Source organism: Melospiza georgiana, chromosome 2 (assembly GCF_028018845.1).
Source record: "Melospiza georgiana isolate bMelGeo1 chromosome 2, bMelGeo1.pri, whole genome shotgun sequence".
NCBI classification, from domain to species: Eukaryota; Metazoa; Chordata; class Aves; order Passeriformes; family Passerellidae; genus Melospiza; species Melospiza georgiana.
In genome coordinates this window covers 68795900-68806845 of record NC_080431.1, presented here as the reverse complement: position 1 = coordinate 68806845, position 10946 = coordinate 68795900, and the positions used below count along the sequence as shown (strand labels likewise).

The window sequence follows — 10946 nt, the reverse complement described above, 5'->3', positions numbered from 1 at the left end:
TCCAGAATTAATCCAAAATCTTTGTTCCCCCGAATCTAAAGCACAAAAGGGTCAGTTTTTGAAAATTGGCCAGAAACTACCTGGGATAGAAAAAAAAAATAAAGAAAAGTTAGTAAAGAAAAATGCAAACACACACATGCACTCACACAGATATTTGTAGACCACAGAGGTTCAGAAAGCATAAACCATTGAAATGGAATCACTGAAGCAGAGAAAATTCTCAGAGAATAGGAATTATACAATAATTACTAAGATAACGCGTAAGTTAAAAAAGAGTCCTAACTACTTGTGGAAGGCAAAGGGGAGGAAAAGGCAATGAAAGAAAAGAACAGAAGGCCAGAAAAGCATTAAATTTTATAGCACAAGTTGCCATTGCCACAGGGGAAAAAAACACAAAAAAAAAAAAAAAAAAAAAAAAAAAAAAAAAAAAAAAAAAAGAAAGGAAGGATTAGAATCAGCCTGGATGCTGAGGACAGCCATTAGGGAGAGGCAGAAGAGTGGGAACGCGCTGGATGTGTGGGTGGATGCGAGGAGGACCCGCCCGGAGGCCGGTGTGGCGGCGCCGGCAGCCGTGCCCGGGGCTGCGCGGGGCGGGCGGGGGCGCTCGGCAGGGCCGGGCCGGGCCGGGCGGGCACAGCGCTGCCGGCTGCGGGCGGGGGTGCAGCCGGAACGGGGGCATGGCGGGGAAGCGAGCAGCGAGAGAAGCAGGCGGCTGCCGGAGCCGCGGCGGTCTGGGTGCGGGCCGAGCGCTGGCCGCCCCGGGTGTGCCTCCAGCCGGAGCAGCCGCGGTGTAAAGGAGCAGAGGGTGCGCTGCGGTGCGCCGCGATGCGATGAGCTGCGGTGCGGTGAGGGCAGCAGCCGCGGCTCCCGAGCTCCCGGCTCCGGCTGCAGAGCGCGGGGGTAGAGAGGGTCATAACCGCTGGAGAGGAGTAAAAACGCTTTAAAAAAAAAAATTAAAAAAAGGAAAGAAAAAAAAAATCACAAAAATCAATCCACCTGGAAGGAGGATGGGGAAGGGGATGAGAAGGAGGGAGGAGAGGATGGGGTCAGAAAGTGGTGGATGGAAGAGGCTGGTGTCTTGGGTTAGAGGAGGAGCAGGAGATCAGCGGACAGCGCTCGCCAACTTGCCCTCTCGCCTTCACGCTCCGGGGCAGAGGAGTGAAGAGGAGAATCGGGGAGGAAGGTGGAGAGGAGCAGGAGGAGGAGGAGGAGAGCGGGAGGAGGGGGGTCCTTGCGCGCTTAGGGGTAGGGGCGAGCGGCGGGCGGCGGTGTGAGATGGCCCTCGCATAAACGCACATCCACATCATCCATACATCCGCACGCGTGCGGGCAGGGGCGGGCAGAGCCTCCGCCGCCCCCCGGGAGCAGCCGGGGGAGGCGCCTCGGTCCCCCCGCCGGGAGGGGGCACGGCGGGGCCGGGAGGGGCTCGCGGGAGCCGCGGCGCGGATGCCTTCACCTGCGGCTCTCCATCACTGAGCGAGCCGAGGCGGAGAAGCGGTCGGGTCTGGAGAACTACCTCTGGATGGTTTAAAAAAAAAGAGAGGAAAAAAAAAGGGAAAAAACCCAACTCTGCAATCCTCTGCTCCCCCAGGCTCAGCAACATAAGGGACTGCTATATTTGAGGCTGTCAGGAGGATGGGAGAGAGAGACTGAGAGTCAGGGCGAGAGAGACGGTGCCACAGCAGCGGTAAGTGTCTCTGCCGTTCCTCCAGCCAGGCACTGATTTCCCTGGTTAGACTTTGGAGTGTGTGCAGATTATTTGTTGTAATATCTATCGCAGCGTCTCTGTGAGCAGTCTACTGTGAAGCCGGCAACGGTGAGAGATCCCGTTTTTGGGCTGCAGGTTTATGTGTTTTGCTTTTTTGTTTTGAATCTTACATTGAAATTGTCATAATTGAGCAGAAAAGTTGAAGCAGAGATTACTATGATCTGCTATATGCTTCCTGTCGTTTAATTGGGGAGCAAACTACTGCAGTGAATGAGTTGTGAAGAGAGATGAGAGGCTTTTAGTACAAATACATACTCCAGAGAAGGAATGTCTATGCAAATGTGCTAATTTTTTATATTTGGGAGAGCTACCATGCTAATGCTTGAGGTTGAATCAGGAAGTAACCCAGCATATTGAGTTTATAGCGATGCACTGAAAGTTGTGCTGTTTTGGAGTTTTGAATGATACCTGGCTTTGGGATAAACAGCTATCTCTGGAATTAGAAAAGTGCAGCTCCAGGACTCTTCTCCTTTGCTGACAGGCAGAGGAGATGGAATTACATAAAGATGCACCGATTTTTTGTCTCTGATGTGAGGGCAGTTAATAAGACTATGTGGAATGTCTGTGAACTGGCTAGAAGATGAACTGAGAGTTATTGTGACATAGAGCATGAAACTGTCTTTTTAAGATTTTTAAATTAGAAAAAAAAATTCCATGACTGTATATGTACTTCTTCAGATGTTCAACTGCACATCTATTAAGCTCAGAAACTTCCTGCAACAGAAGTTAGACAAGATAATGTAATGTGAGTACTTAGGACTTACTTTTTCTGTGTTGCAATATTTCAGAAATGCAGCTTAAAGTTTTTTCAAAGTTTTGGTTTCTTTTTTTTTTTTTTTTTTTTTTTTTTTTTTTTTTTTGCTTAAAAAGTAACGCTTCCTTGGAATGACGCAATTTTAGTTGGTTTTGGTTTCTTAAATGAAGGAACTTGTGCCAGGGGTTTTTTTGAGGTGTTCCAGCATTTCCCTAGACTTCAGTGAGCTGTTGATGAGATCCTGAAGTTTGAAACTATAAATAAATTATAGATTCACTATTATCCAAAAGCTATGGGGGGATTCCTGATAATTAAAATTTGAATGAAATTTTCCAATTAATAAAACTGCCTTTAATTCTTGCTGAGTTGTAATACCACTCCTTCAGAAGTATTTTATGAGAATCAATAGCACAAGTTTGGTTCATTCTGATTAATATTATTACCGGAGTTATTGAAAGAATTAGCAATAACTGTACCATTGCTTAAAAAAGCTACCCAATGCTCTAGTAGAATTTCTAAAACTATATTTTATAAATTGACTTCAGTTACTATAACACTTACCTACAAAGTTTCAAGTAAAGCTAAAAGAAAACAAGAAAAACCCCAACATTCTCCCTCAAACCCCTTGTCTATCTTGTTGTGAGGGAAAACACAAACTCTTGTTTACTAGTTTGAGGTATGCTGAAAGGAAGACAGAAAACTGAGATGTGAACTATTGTAACTGAGGAGTGTTATATGTACAGTGGCCTTCAGCAGAGATTTACTGTTGATACACTATGGGAATATTTAAAAGATGTGGTTAAGAATATAAAGTTTCAGAAGACAACAAATATATTAGGGAACATGAAGTGTTAAGCACTCTTGAAGGGGATAACAGCGAAGTAGTTTTATAAGTGGACTATTGAACATGCAGCACTTCTGTTTCATACACTTACAAAGCAAATGCCCATGCAAAAGAAGTCAGAACTTGCAGAGCATGACATGAAAGTGGGAAGATAGCTAGGGATAGTTGGGAGATTAAAAGTGTAGGTTTTAGTTTGTTTGGTCAATGGAAAGCTGAAGGTCATATTTTGAATTCTAGGTAAAAATATCGGGAGAAGGGATCTTGATTTCATTTTATAACAAGGGCAGATGTACTAAGAATGAAAACAGAAAATAAAAACATCTCACTGGCTGAGTTCTACTTGACAATTTGAAAGAAAGTAACTTTGAAAAGAGGTCTTGAGGAAAAATATCATAGCAGCTAAGATAAAAGTGCGATTAAGAGCTCTGCTGTTAGAAAATAATAAAGGGCAACTTTAAGAAATGCATATCTTGGAGGACTGCTAGCACAGATTCAATACAGGAAGGTCGTGACTGGCAAATTTGCTTGAGTCCCCTAAATAAGTTGCTGACATGGTGAACTATTGGGGAACCAGTGATATGATTTATGGGAGTTTCAGAAAATGTCTAGATCTGTGCTCCACAAAATATTGATTTGGAGAGTAAATTTTTGAAGGAGTGCTGGAATGAATTCAAACCTGACTTAGGCATAGGGACCAGAGGGTGTCAGTAAAGGTAAAGAGCTCTGTATGGAAAGAGGAGGTTAAAAGCATGATGCTTTAAATGACAGTCTGAGATCCAGGCTTCTTTCAGGTTTCTTTCCTGTTTCTTGTAAATCTGGTATGTTCAAAAAGGCTTAATCTGATTTTCTAGAAATATAGAAAAAAATGTTCCACTGAACAATTCAACACACCGGAAATTTTCTGATTAGGTTAATGATAGAAATATTTATTTTAAATAATTAATGCAAGTCTTTACAAAAGACATCATAGAAATCTGTATGTTAAGAGTATACATACAAAGGTATTGAGCCATCTGAGGTGATTGGTTCAGTGGCATTGAGAAAACAATAGTTCTTCTGACTGATTTTGTCTTTCTGCTTGTAGCCTGCAACACAGATTCTAGTTCGTACAAATGTTCTGCAAAATTTGCCACTGTTGGTCTGCTCCCTCCTTATACTCCTGCTAAAGATTCTGCATTGCACTTTCTCTCGTTTTCAGAACAACTTCAATCATTTGAACAATTTGTTGTGCTCTAAAATGCTAAATAAAATGCACCACAGTTTATAGTGCATTCTTAATGCCCTGAGAATCAATGTGAAATAGACATTTGGTTGCAAATACTATATTGGTAGGTGCTTCACAGTATATTTTCTTCCTTCTGTGCACGGCTTCTGTGATGCTTTTTTCAGGGTCTGTTACACCCTGGATTACCAACTCATTAGTGCTTTACAAGGGAAAAGTACTCTTTCTGGAAGTGATGGGGTCCCTACAGATTCTTATCTCCTGAGAGATTTTGATCAAAAATGCTCTATTAGGAAATGGATTTGCAAATTATGAAATTGTTAAAACCTTATAAGATAAATATGTTCTTATTTTTCTTAAAGATTTGAAGACCTCACAATGTGTGTGTATGTATGCATAGATGTGTTTATACACACACATATATATTGAAGAGCAATGATTCTGTGTCTTTGCAAGCTGGAATAGCAGCAACAGTAACATTTTCTAGTTAGTGGAAGGAAATGTAATCTGTTTGTTTTTATTATTAATTTCTTGGCTGATTTATGAAAATATCTCTAAGTGTGTGAACCATAAGAAAATTTGATCTTTGCTCATGTGCTGGTTTCTAAAAGGAAGTTCAGGATGATTTCTCACTGTATTTCATAAAGGCAACAAATCAATTTGAAGATGGTGTAAGTGGATATGTAATAAGGAAATACTACGTCAGATTCTCTATGTTGTGACTGTAATAAAACATTAAAATTTCTATCCATGCTACAGCTGATGTTCCTGATCACAACATGTTCATACTTATTCTGTGTAGTCATCCACTCAACCTAACTCTCAAGCTTACAGAGCCATGAGGTTACATCAGAATGATGCATGCTGTCATGTACTAGTAACACCACCATAGCTCACCTCCTTACATCTCCTTCAGGACCGAACTTACACATCAGTCTTGGGAAAAATTGATAACTCTTCTCCATTCCCACACCTAGAAATAGAAAATACATCCAACTCTTTCCATCCATCAGAAAGCTCTTTTGGGAATTTCCTTTTCAAACATGCTCTTAAAGGTTTTCTTGTAAATCGTGTTAAAACATGATGCTGTCTTTGGAGAACCTTCAGCTTTTGAAACTAAAAGCGGACAAACTTTGCAGGTAGTTCACTGCAGTTCCAGAGAGGGGTAAAGAATGACAACTTTTCACTCAACATACAGAGACTTTGGCTTCAGCCTCCTTCTGAGTGAAAATTGTTCAGTTTTTAATAGCTAAAGAGTTACTATATTTTTGGAGACTCCTAGCCTTTGAATCATTTTGATCAAGGCTAAATATACTACTTTGTAATTGATGTAGGCATAGTATTAGACCAGTCTTTTGGGTGTCTTCCCTTAGCAAATAGCATCAATTTGCAAGAATTCACAGATCCCATTTTATTTTTGTTGGGCTTATAGTCTTGATTGAGTACATGATGGCTGTTGCCCTGTGGCTGTGACATTGCTGCTATAGGTAGTAACCACCCTCCTATGCCTTCAACCAAGAGTAGTGGCTGCACAGATGAGCAAGTAAATGAAGATTGTTTGGTCATAGTAACAGAAGAAGATGATCTAAAAGCATAACGCCCTTATAATAATATTTTGGGAAGATATTCAGGCACTGAACTTGAAAAGTTGTAATTCTTACTCAGCCATGAAGAGACATATTCAGAAAATGTTTGCTGCAACATTCTCCCCACAAATGTGCCCTCAAAACGAAATGGTAAATGGGAAGGATATTAACAGAAATTTACTTTTGGGAAAGGTGATGAATTATTAACTGTTTAAGAGCACATATATCATATGTTCTGAAAGATGACCCATTGCTCCCTTTAGCTTACTCCATAGACTTTTATATGCCATTTACTCTTGGTTATTCACAGTTTTCTGCATAGACTTGAGGTGTAATGAACAAAACCACACCAAAATGAGTCAACAAACTCACAGTATATGCTTTACCTCTTCTTCTGAGGTGGTTCCCAGAGAGAACATTTTCCAAAAGCTAAGTCCTATAGACACTCCAAGAAACTAATCTGGACAGGCTGGAACACTTGGTGATATTCAGCACTGTTGGTCTGATGAAGTCATTCAACTTCATGATGCTCATATTACTGCAATGTAATTATGATTATTATTTATCTTTACATTTATGCTTGTGATGGCTTGGATGGGGGGCAAGCTATACAGAATGGAGGAAATAGAAAATACTGACAACTTCAGGAACTGTCTTGTTCCTATATAGGAATTTCAGTATGGCAGGAACAAAAATGCCTTTAAAGTACTGGATGCAGAATTAATTAAAATTCCATTACTTTTGTTTTTACTATGCTTGCTAATTTCTTTCCTATAAGCATTAATTTCTTGGTATATTGTACTAAAACTCTCTTTCTGGACCAAATTAATGATATTAAACTTTGTATGTATAGTGGCACTTTGAAAACCAATCCCCCCCTCCCCTCCCAAGTATATTTCTTTACCTACTGTATAGGTTACTTTGATGTATAGTTTAACAAATGTATATATAAATTTTAGATTTTTCTTTTTTACTTTAATTTGTAGGTACATCTTACATAAATTTAAAAAAAATGTAGATGTCACTTTAAAATGTAGTTGCCTTACCCATCTAATTCACATCACAAGTCTATACTAAATATTATTTAGATTAGAACTCTGATTGACCTAGATGATTTTTTATTATCAAGTTCCTTTATTCCATTATAAACCTTATCATCATTGTGACAAGTAGGCATGATAATCATAAATCAAGATTGTGTTGCACTGAGGGCTGTAAGCAAAAAATGGACCCTGAATCAAAGAACGTATGGCTTAACTCAAGGACTTCCTTCCTTTTTTTTTTTTTTTTTTTTTTTGCTGTTCTGTATGACCTTTGAATAGCTTTTAGCTAAGGAAAGACTTCTGTGTTTCACAGCCATGCTACCATGATCACGTACAGATGTCTTCAAGATCACCTCCCACCCGAGGAAAAAAGCCCAAGATGCTATCTGCAACACTGTGACATGTGCAATGATCACATATAACAGCTACAAAATGTAGCATTGAATATTTGTATGAAAACTGTAGCAGCAATCCATTGCTGCTGAAATGTGTTCTTCTTAGACCCCTTTTCTAAATTAACTTATTCTTGAAGTTACCAAAACCTCGTGCAGATCAAAACTTATTAAAAACAAGCATATGGACTTTCACATTACATTATTTTAATAGATAAGTTCTCTTAATTAAAAATTTTTATTTCCTTTGTCATTCCAAAAAAAAAAAAAAAAATTAAATAAAATAAATAATTTACTCACTCTTGTATTACAACCTTATTCTTTGTTTGGCTTTTGACTTTTGCACATCTGAGGTGATACAAGGTCCTGATTTCTCAGTCTCATGCTGTGCAAGATGCTCAAAATGTTCTTATTCCTCTTTAACATATGCAGTGTCATGCATTGTTGCTGCTTACATAAAACTCAGCTCAGGGAGTCTGGGAATAAAGCCATGACTTCTCTGATGTCATAAAGTCTCTCTGATGTGTGTGTGCACAGCTTTTCAACTCAAAAGCAGCTGTGTAGTATTTCCTCTGTTTGGACTTTGGAAGATATTTCTTGGACATTGAAACAGCTTCAGACTGAGGAAGACTGTCACATGTTTGTGAAGACTCATAATTGAAAATATATTCCAGATCAGACAACCAGGGAGAATAAATTATTAAGAGGGCCATTGGAATATAAGGATAATTTAGAAAACATGATATATAACCGAAATGTCTGCAGTTTTGTTTTCCCCTTTGCATATCACAACTGACTGATTGCTAAGATCTAAGTATTTATTTGTCTTATCAATCACTTTGTGCCTGAGTCATTCACTGATGGGCATAATCCTCTGTTTGTGACTTCAGAAGGCATCTCTGGAGGAAATTTGAATGTCATCAGCAACGAATTGAGACATTACTGAAGGCATCAGGTAGGAGGAAGACGTTTGCACAAGGGGCATATAAATCAACAACTGGAGAAAATAAGCAGCATCAAAGCAGAGCAATTCAGTTGAATTTGGATTAAATTCTTGCATATTTTCTACAAATTAGAAGAATGACAGACTGATTGATTCAAATAATGCAAAACCCAAAGTTCTTCCCTAGAAAATAAATACAGGTTGAGAAAATTGGGAAGCATTAAGTGTATAGAAGCACTAAAGAGTCTACACTTGAAAGGTCATTACTTAATGTCTGTTATCTCTGTAAGTTTTCATTAAGTATCCATAAATTACTATCAAGATTCTTTCTCTGTCAATCTTTGCAAAATAGTTCCTTTGAAGCAACACAACTTTAATTGTAAAGGAATGTAAAGGAATTTGCCAAGGATTTCTTTCAAAGCTTACAAAAATATGTTGAAATTATAAACAATATGTGCATGATTATATAGGATTATAGGATTTGTGAATGAGAAAAATGTGTGAGAGAAAGAAAAAATTATCATAGGTTTTTGTTATTTTGCTTCAACAGAAAATGATTAGTAGTTTCATATGTCACATTCAGCATCAAAGAAAAGCTGGCATATGAGAAAATACAACCAGTTGAACACGTGCAATGTTTATTGAAGATAATGTCTATAGCAAAAATGGCATGCTAGTTTCATGTATTATCTAAGATTAAAAAAAAAATAGCAGACTTTTTTCCTGAGGATTGCTTTAAAGGCAAAGCAGTGTGGGTTACGAGAAACTTCTCTAAAATCTATAATGGACACGCTTGTACTTTGAAACCTACAGTAGAGTAACTGAGAAGCTTAGGGGATCCCAAGAGTTTATCTAAAAACTACCTGTAGGTGGTATAATAAGATCTGGAATATTTTGCAGTGGAAAAAAACAGACTGTAAATAGCCATATGCAAGACAGTGATTTTGGACTTTTTGTTATTATTTCTGGGTTTATTAGAATTGTAATGATGTAACAGAAAAGCAAATACAAAGGTTTACCTTCTATTGAGGCTTTCTTTGAATTGGCTGTGAAAAACTTCGTCTGTTAACTTGAAAATAAAATTTGAACAGAAAAGAATCAGCTTCCAGCATCAAGCACACCAAACACAGAGTTGTTTTACTTTATAATATAGGACAGATTTTAAGAAAACTAAGAGATATAGGAATTCTCTTCATTTTTTAAGACAGACACTTTGTCAGATTATTAACAGAAGGTCCTATTACAGGAAATTTTTATTACTCTCTACTAATTTTTCCTTTATTAATTACTGTGTATAAAGATATTATTGGATTTGCATCTTGAGTTATAATTATTACTTCTTAGCATAGTCTGTTTTATTGCCATTTTCCTTTGATTTCCTCATCACCTGAGGTTTTCCCATATGTTGGCTGGCATGAAATTAATTTTTTAATTTGTATTCTTGGTTTGCCTTTTCTGTAATTTGTATTTTATTGCCAATGTCAGACAAAGAAAGAGACGAGGGAAGTATTGAGAACACAATCCTTCATCAGTTCCCATTGCCACTTATAAAGGCAGCAAATAAATGTATTCTGTTATTGCAGTAAAGTCAGAGTCCTTGTGCCTTGAGATACATTAAAGACACTCTCTAGCACTCCAAGAACTGCCAAATTGGATGGTGCCAAGGGAAAAGAAAGGAAAAAGGAATAAGAAAAAAACACTTCCACATAAAATTCACACTGCATTTAACAAGCATAAGAGAAAAACACTTATCTAAAGCTGAAAGTACAGGTCACTACAGTTGGGTTGAACAGCAAGGCTTTCCACTGAGTGGCTGCAAACACAGGCCAGGGAGTGCAGAAATTGTGAGAACCATGCAGTGATGGATCCCCTTTTCTCTGCTTGGTGCTAAGTGAGGGGAAGAAAGAAGAAGTCCACATAAATTATTCACCTTTTGTGTTACAGACCTGCACCTGCAAATGGATAATCCCTCTGTCAGTTTTGTGGAGGGTCACACAGCGCACACACAAAGTGCTGTTCTAAGTTACTGAGTTTTTTTGATATACTGGGTAGAAGCACTCACCTGAGCACCATCGGGAATCATGTATTTTGCCTATCAGCCTGTCAAGTCACATTTCTCCTAAGAATACTTTAGTTATTCGTGTGAAATGTTCGGGGCATGGAGTAGTTTTTAATAAGTATATTCTCACTCAAAGCATGCATTTAAAGAGTGTCTTTTTAAATATTATGAAAGCAAGCAGTTAAAATCTATTGGCCACTAGCAGCTTCTTACTGCTGTTTTCATTAACAATTTGTGCAAATCTTTAATACCTCTTCTAGATCTCTTTCCTCATTGCCTCAATAGGGTCAGATCCTCACATTTTGCCTTGTGATTGTCGTCAGGCTTTTGTGGCT

General features: G+C 38.5%; 1 protein-coding gene across 6 annotated transcripts in view; it reads left to right on the top strand.

Moving 5' to 3' along the window:
- The first annotated feature begins 1094 nt into the window (after positions 1 to 1094).
- Positions 1095 to 10946, top strand: part of CNTN5 (contactin 5) — a 610938-nt gene continuing 601086 nt past the window's right edge. For 4 of the 6 annotated variants that reach the window (XM_058044103.1, XM_058044112.1, XM_058044071.1 and 1 more), the window contains exon 1: positions 1438 to 1687. The gene's annotated coding sequence lies outside the window, so the exon portion shown is untranslated. Of the gene's footprint in view, positions 1184 to 1437; positions 1688 to 1738; positions 1817 to 10946 lie in introns of those variants that run through there. The other 2 variants (XM_058044080.1, XM_058044095.1) reach the window with 2 other exon arrangements.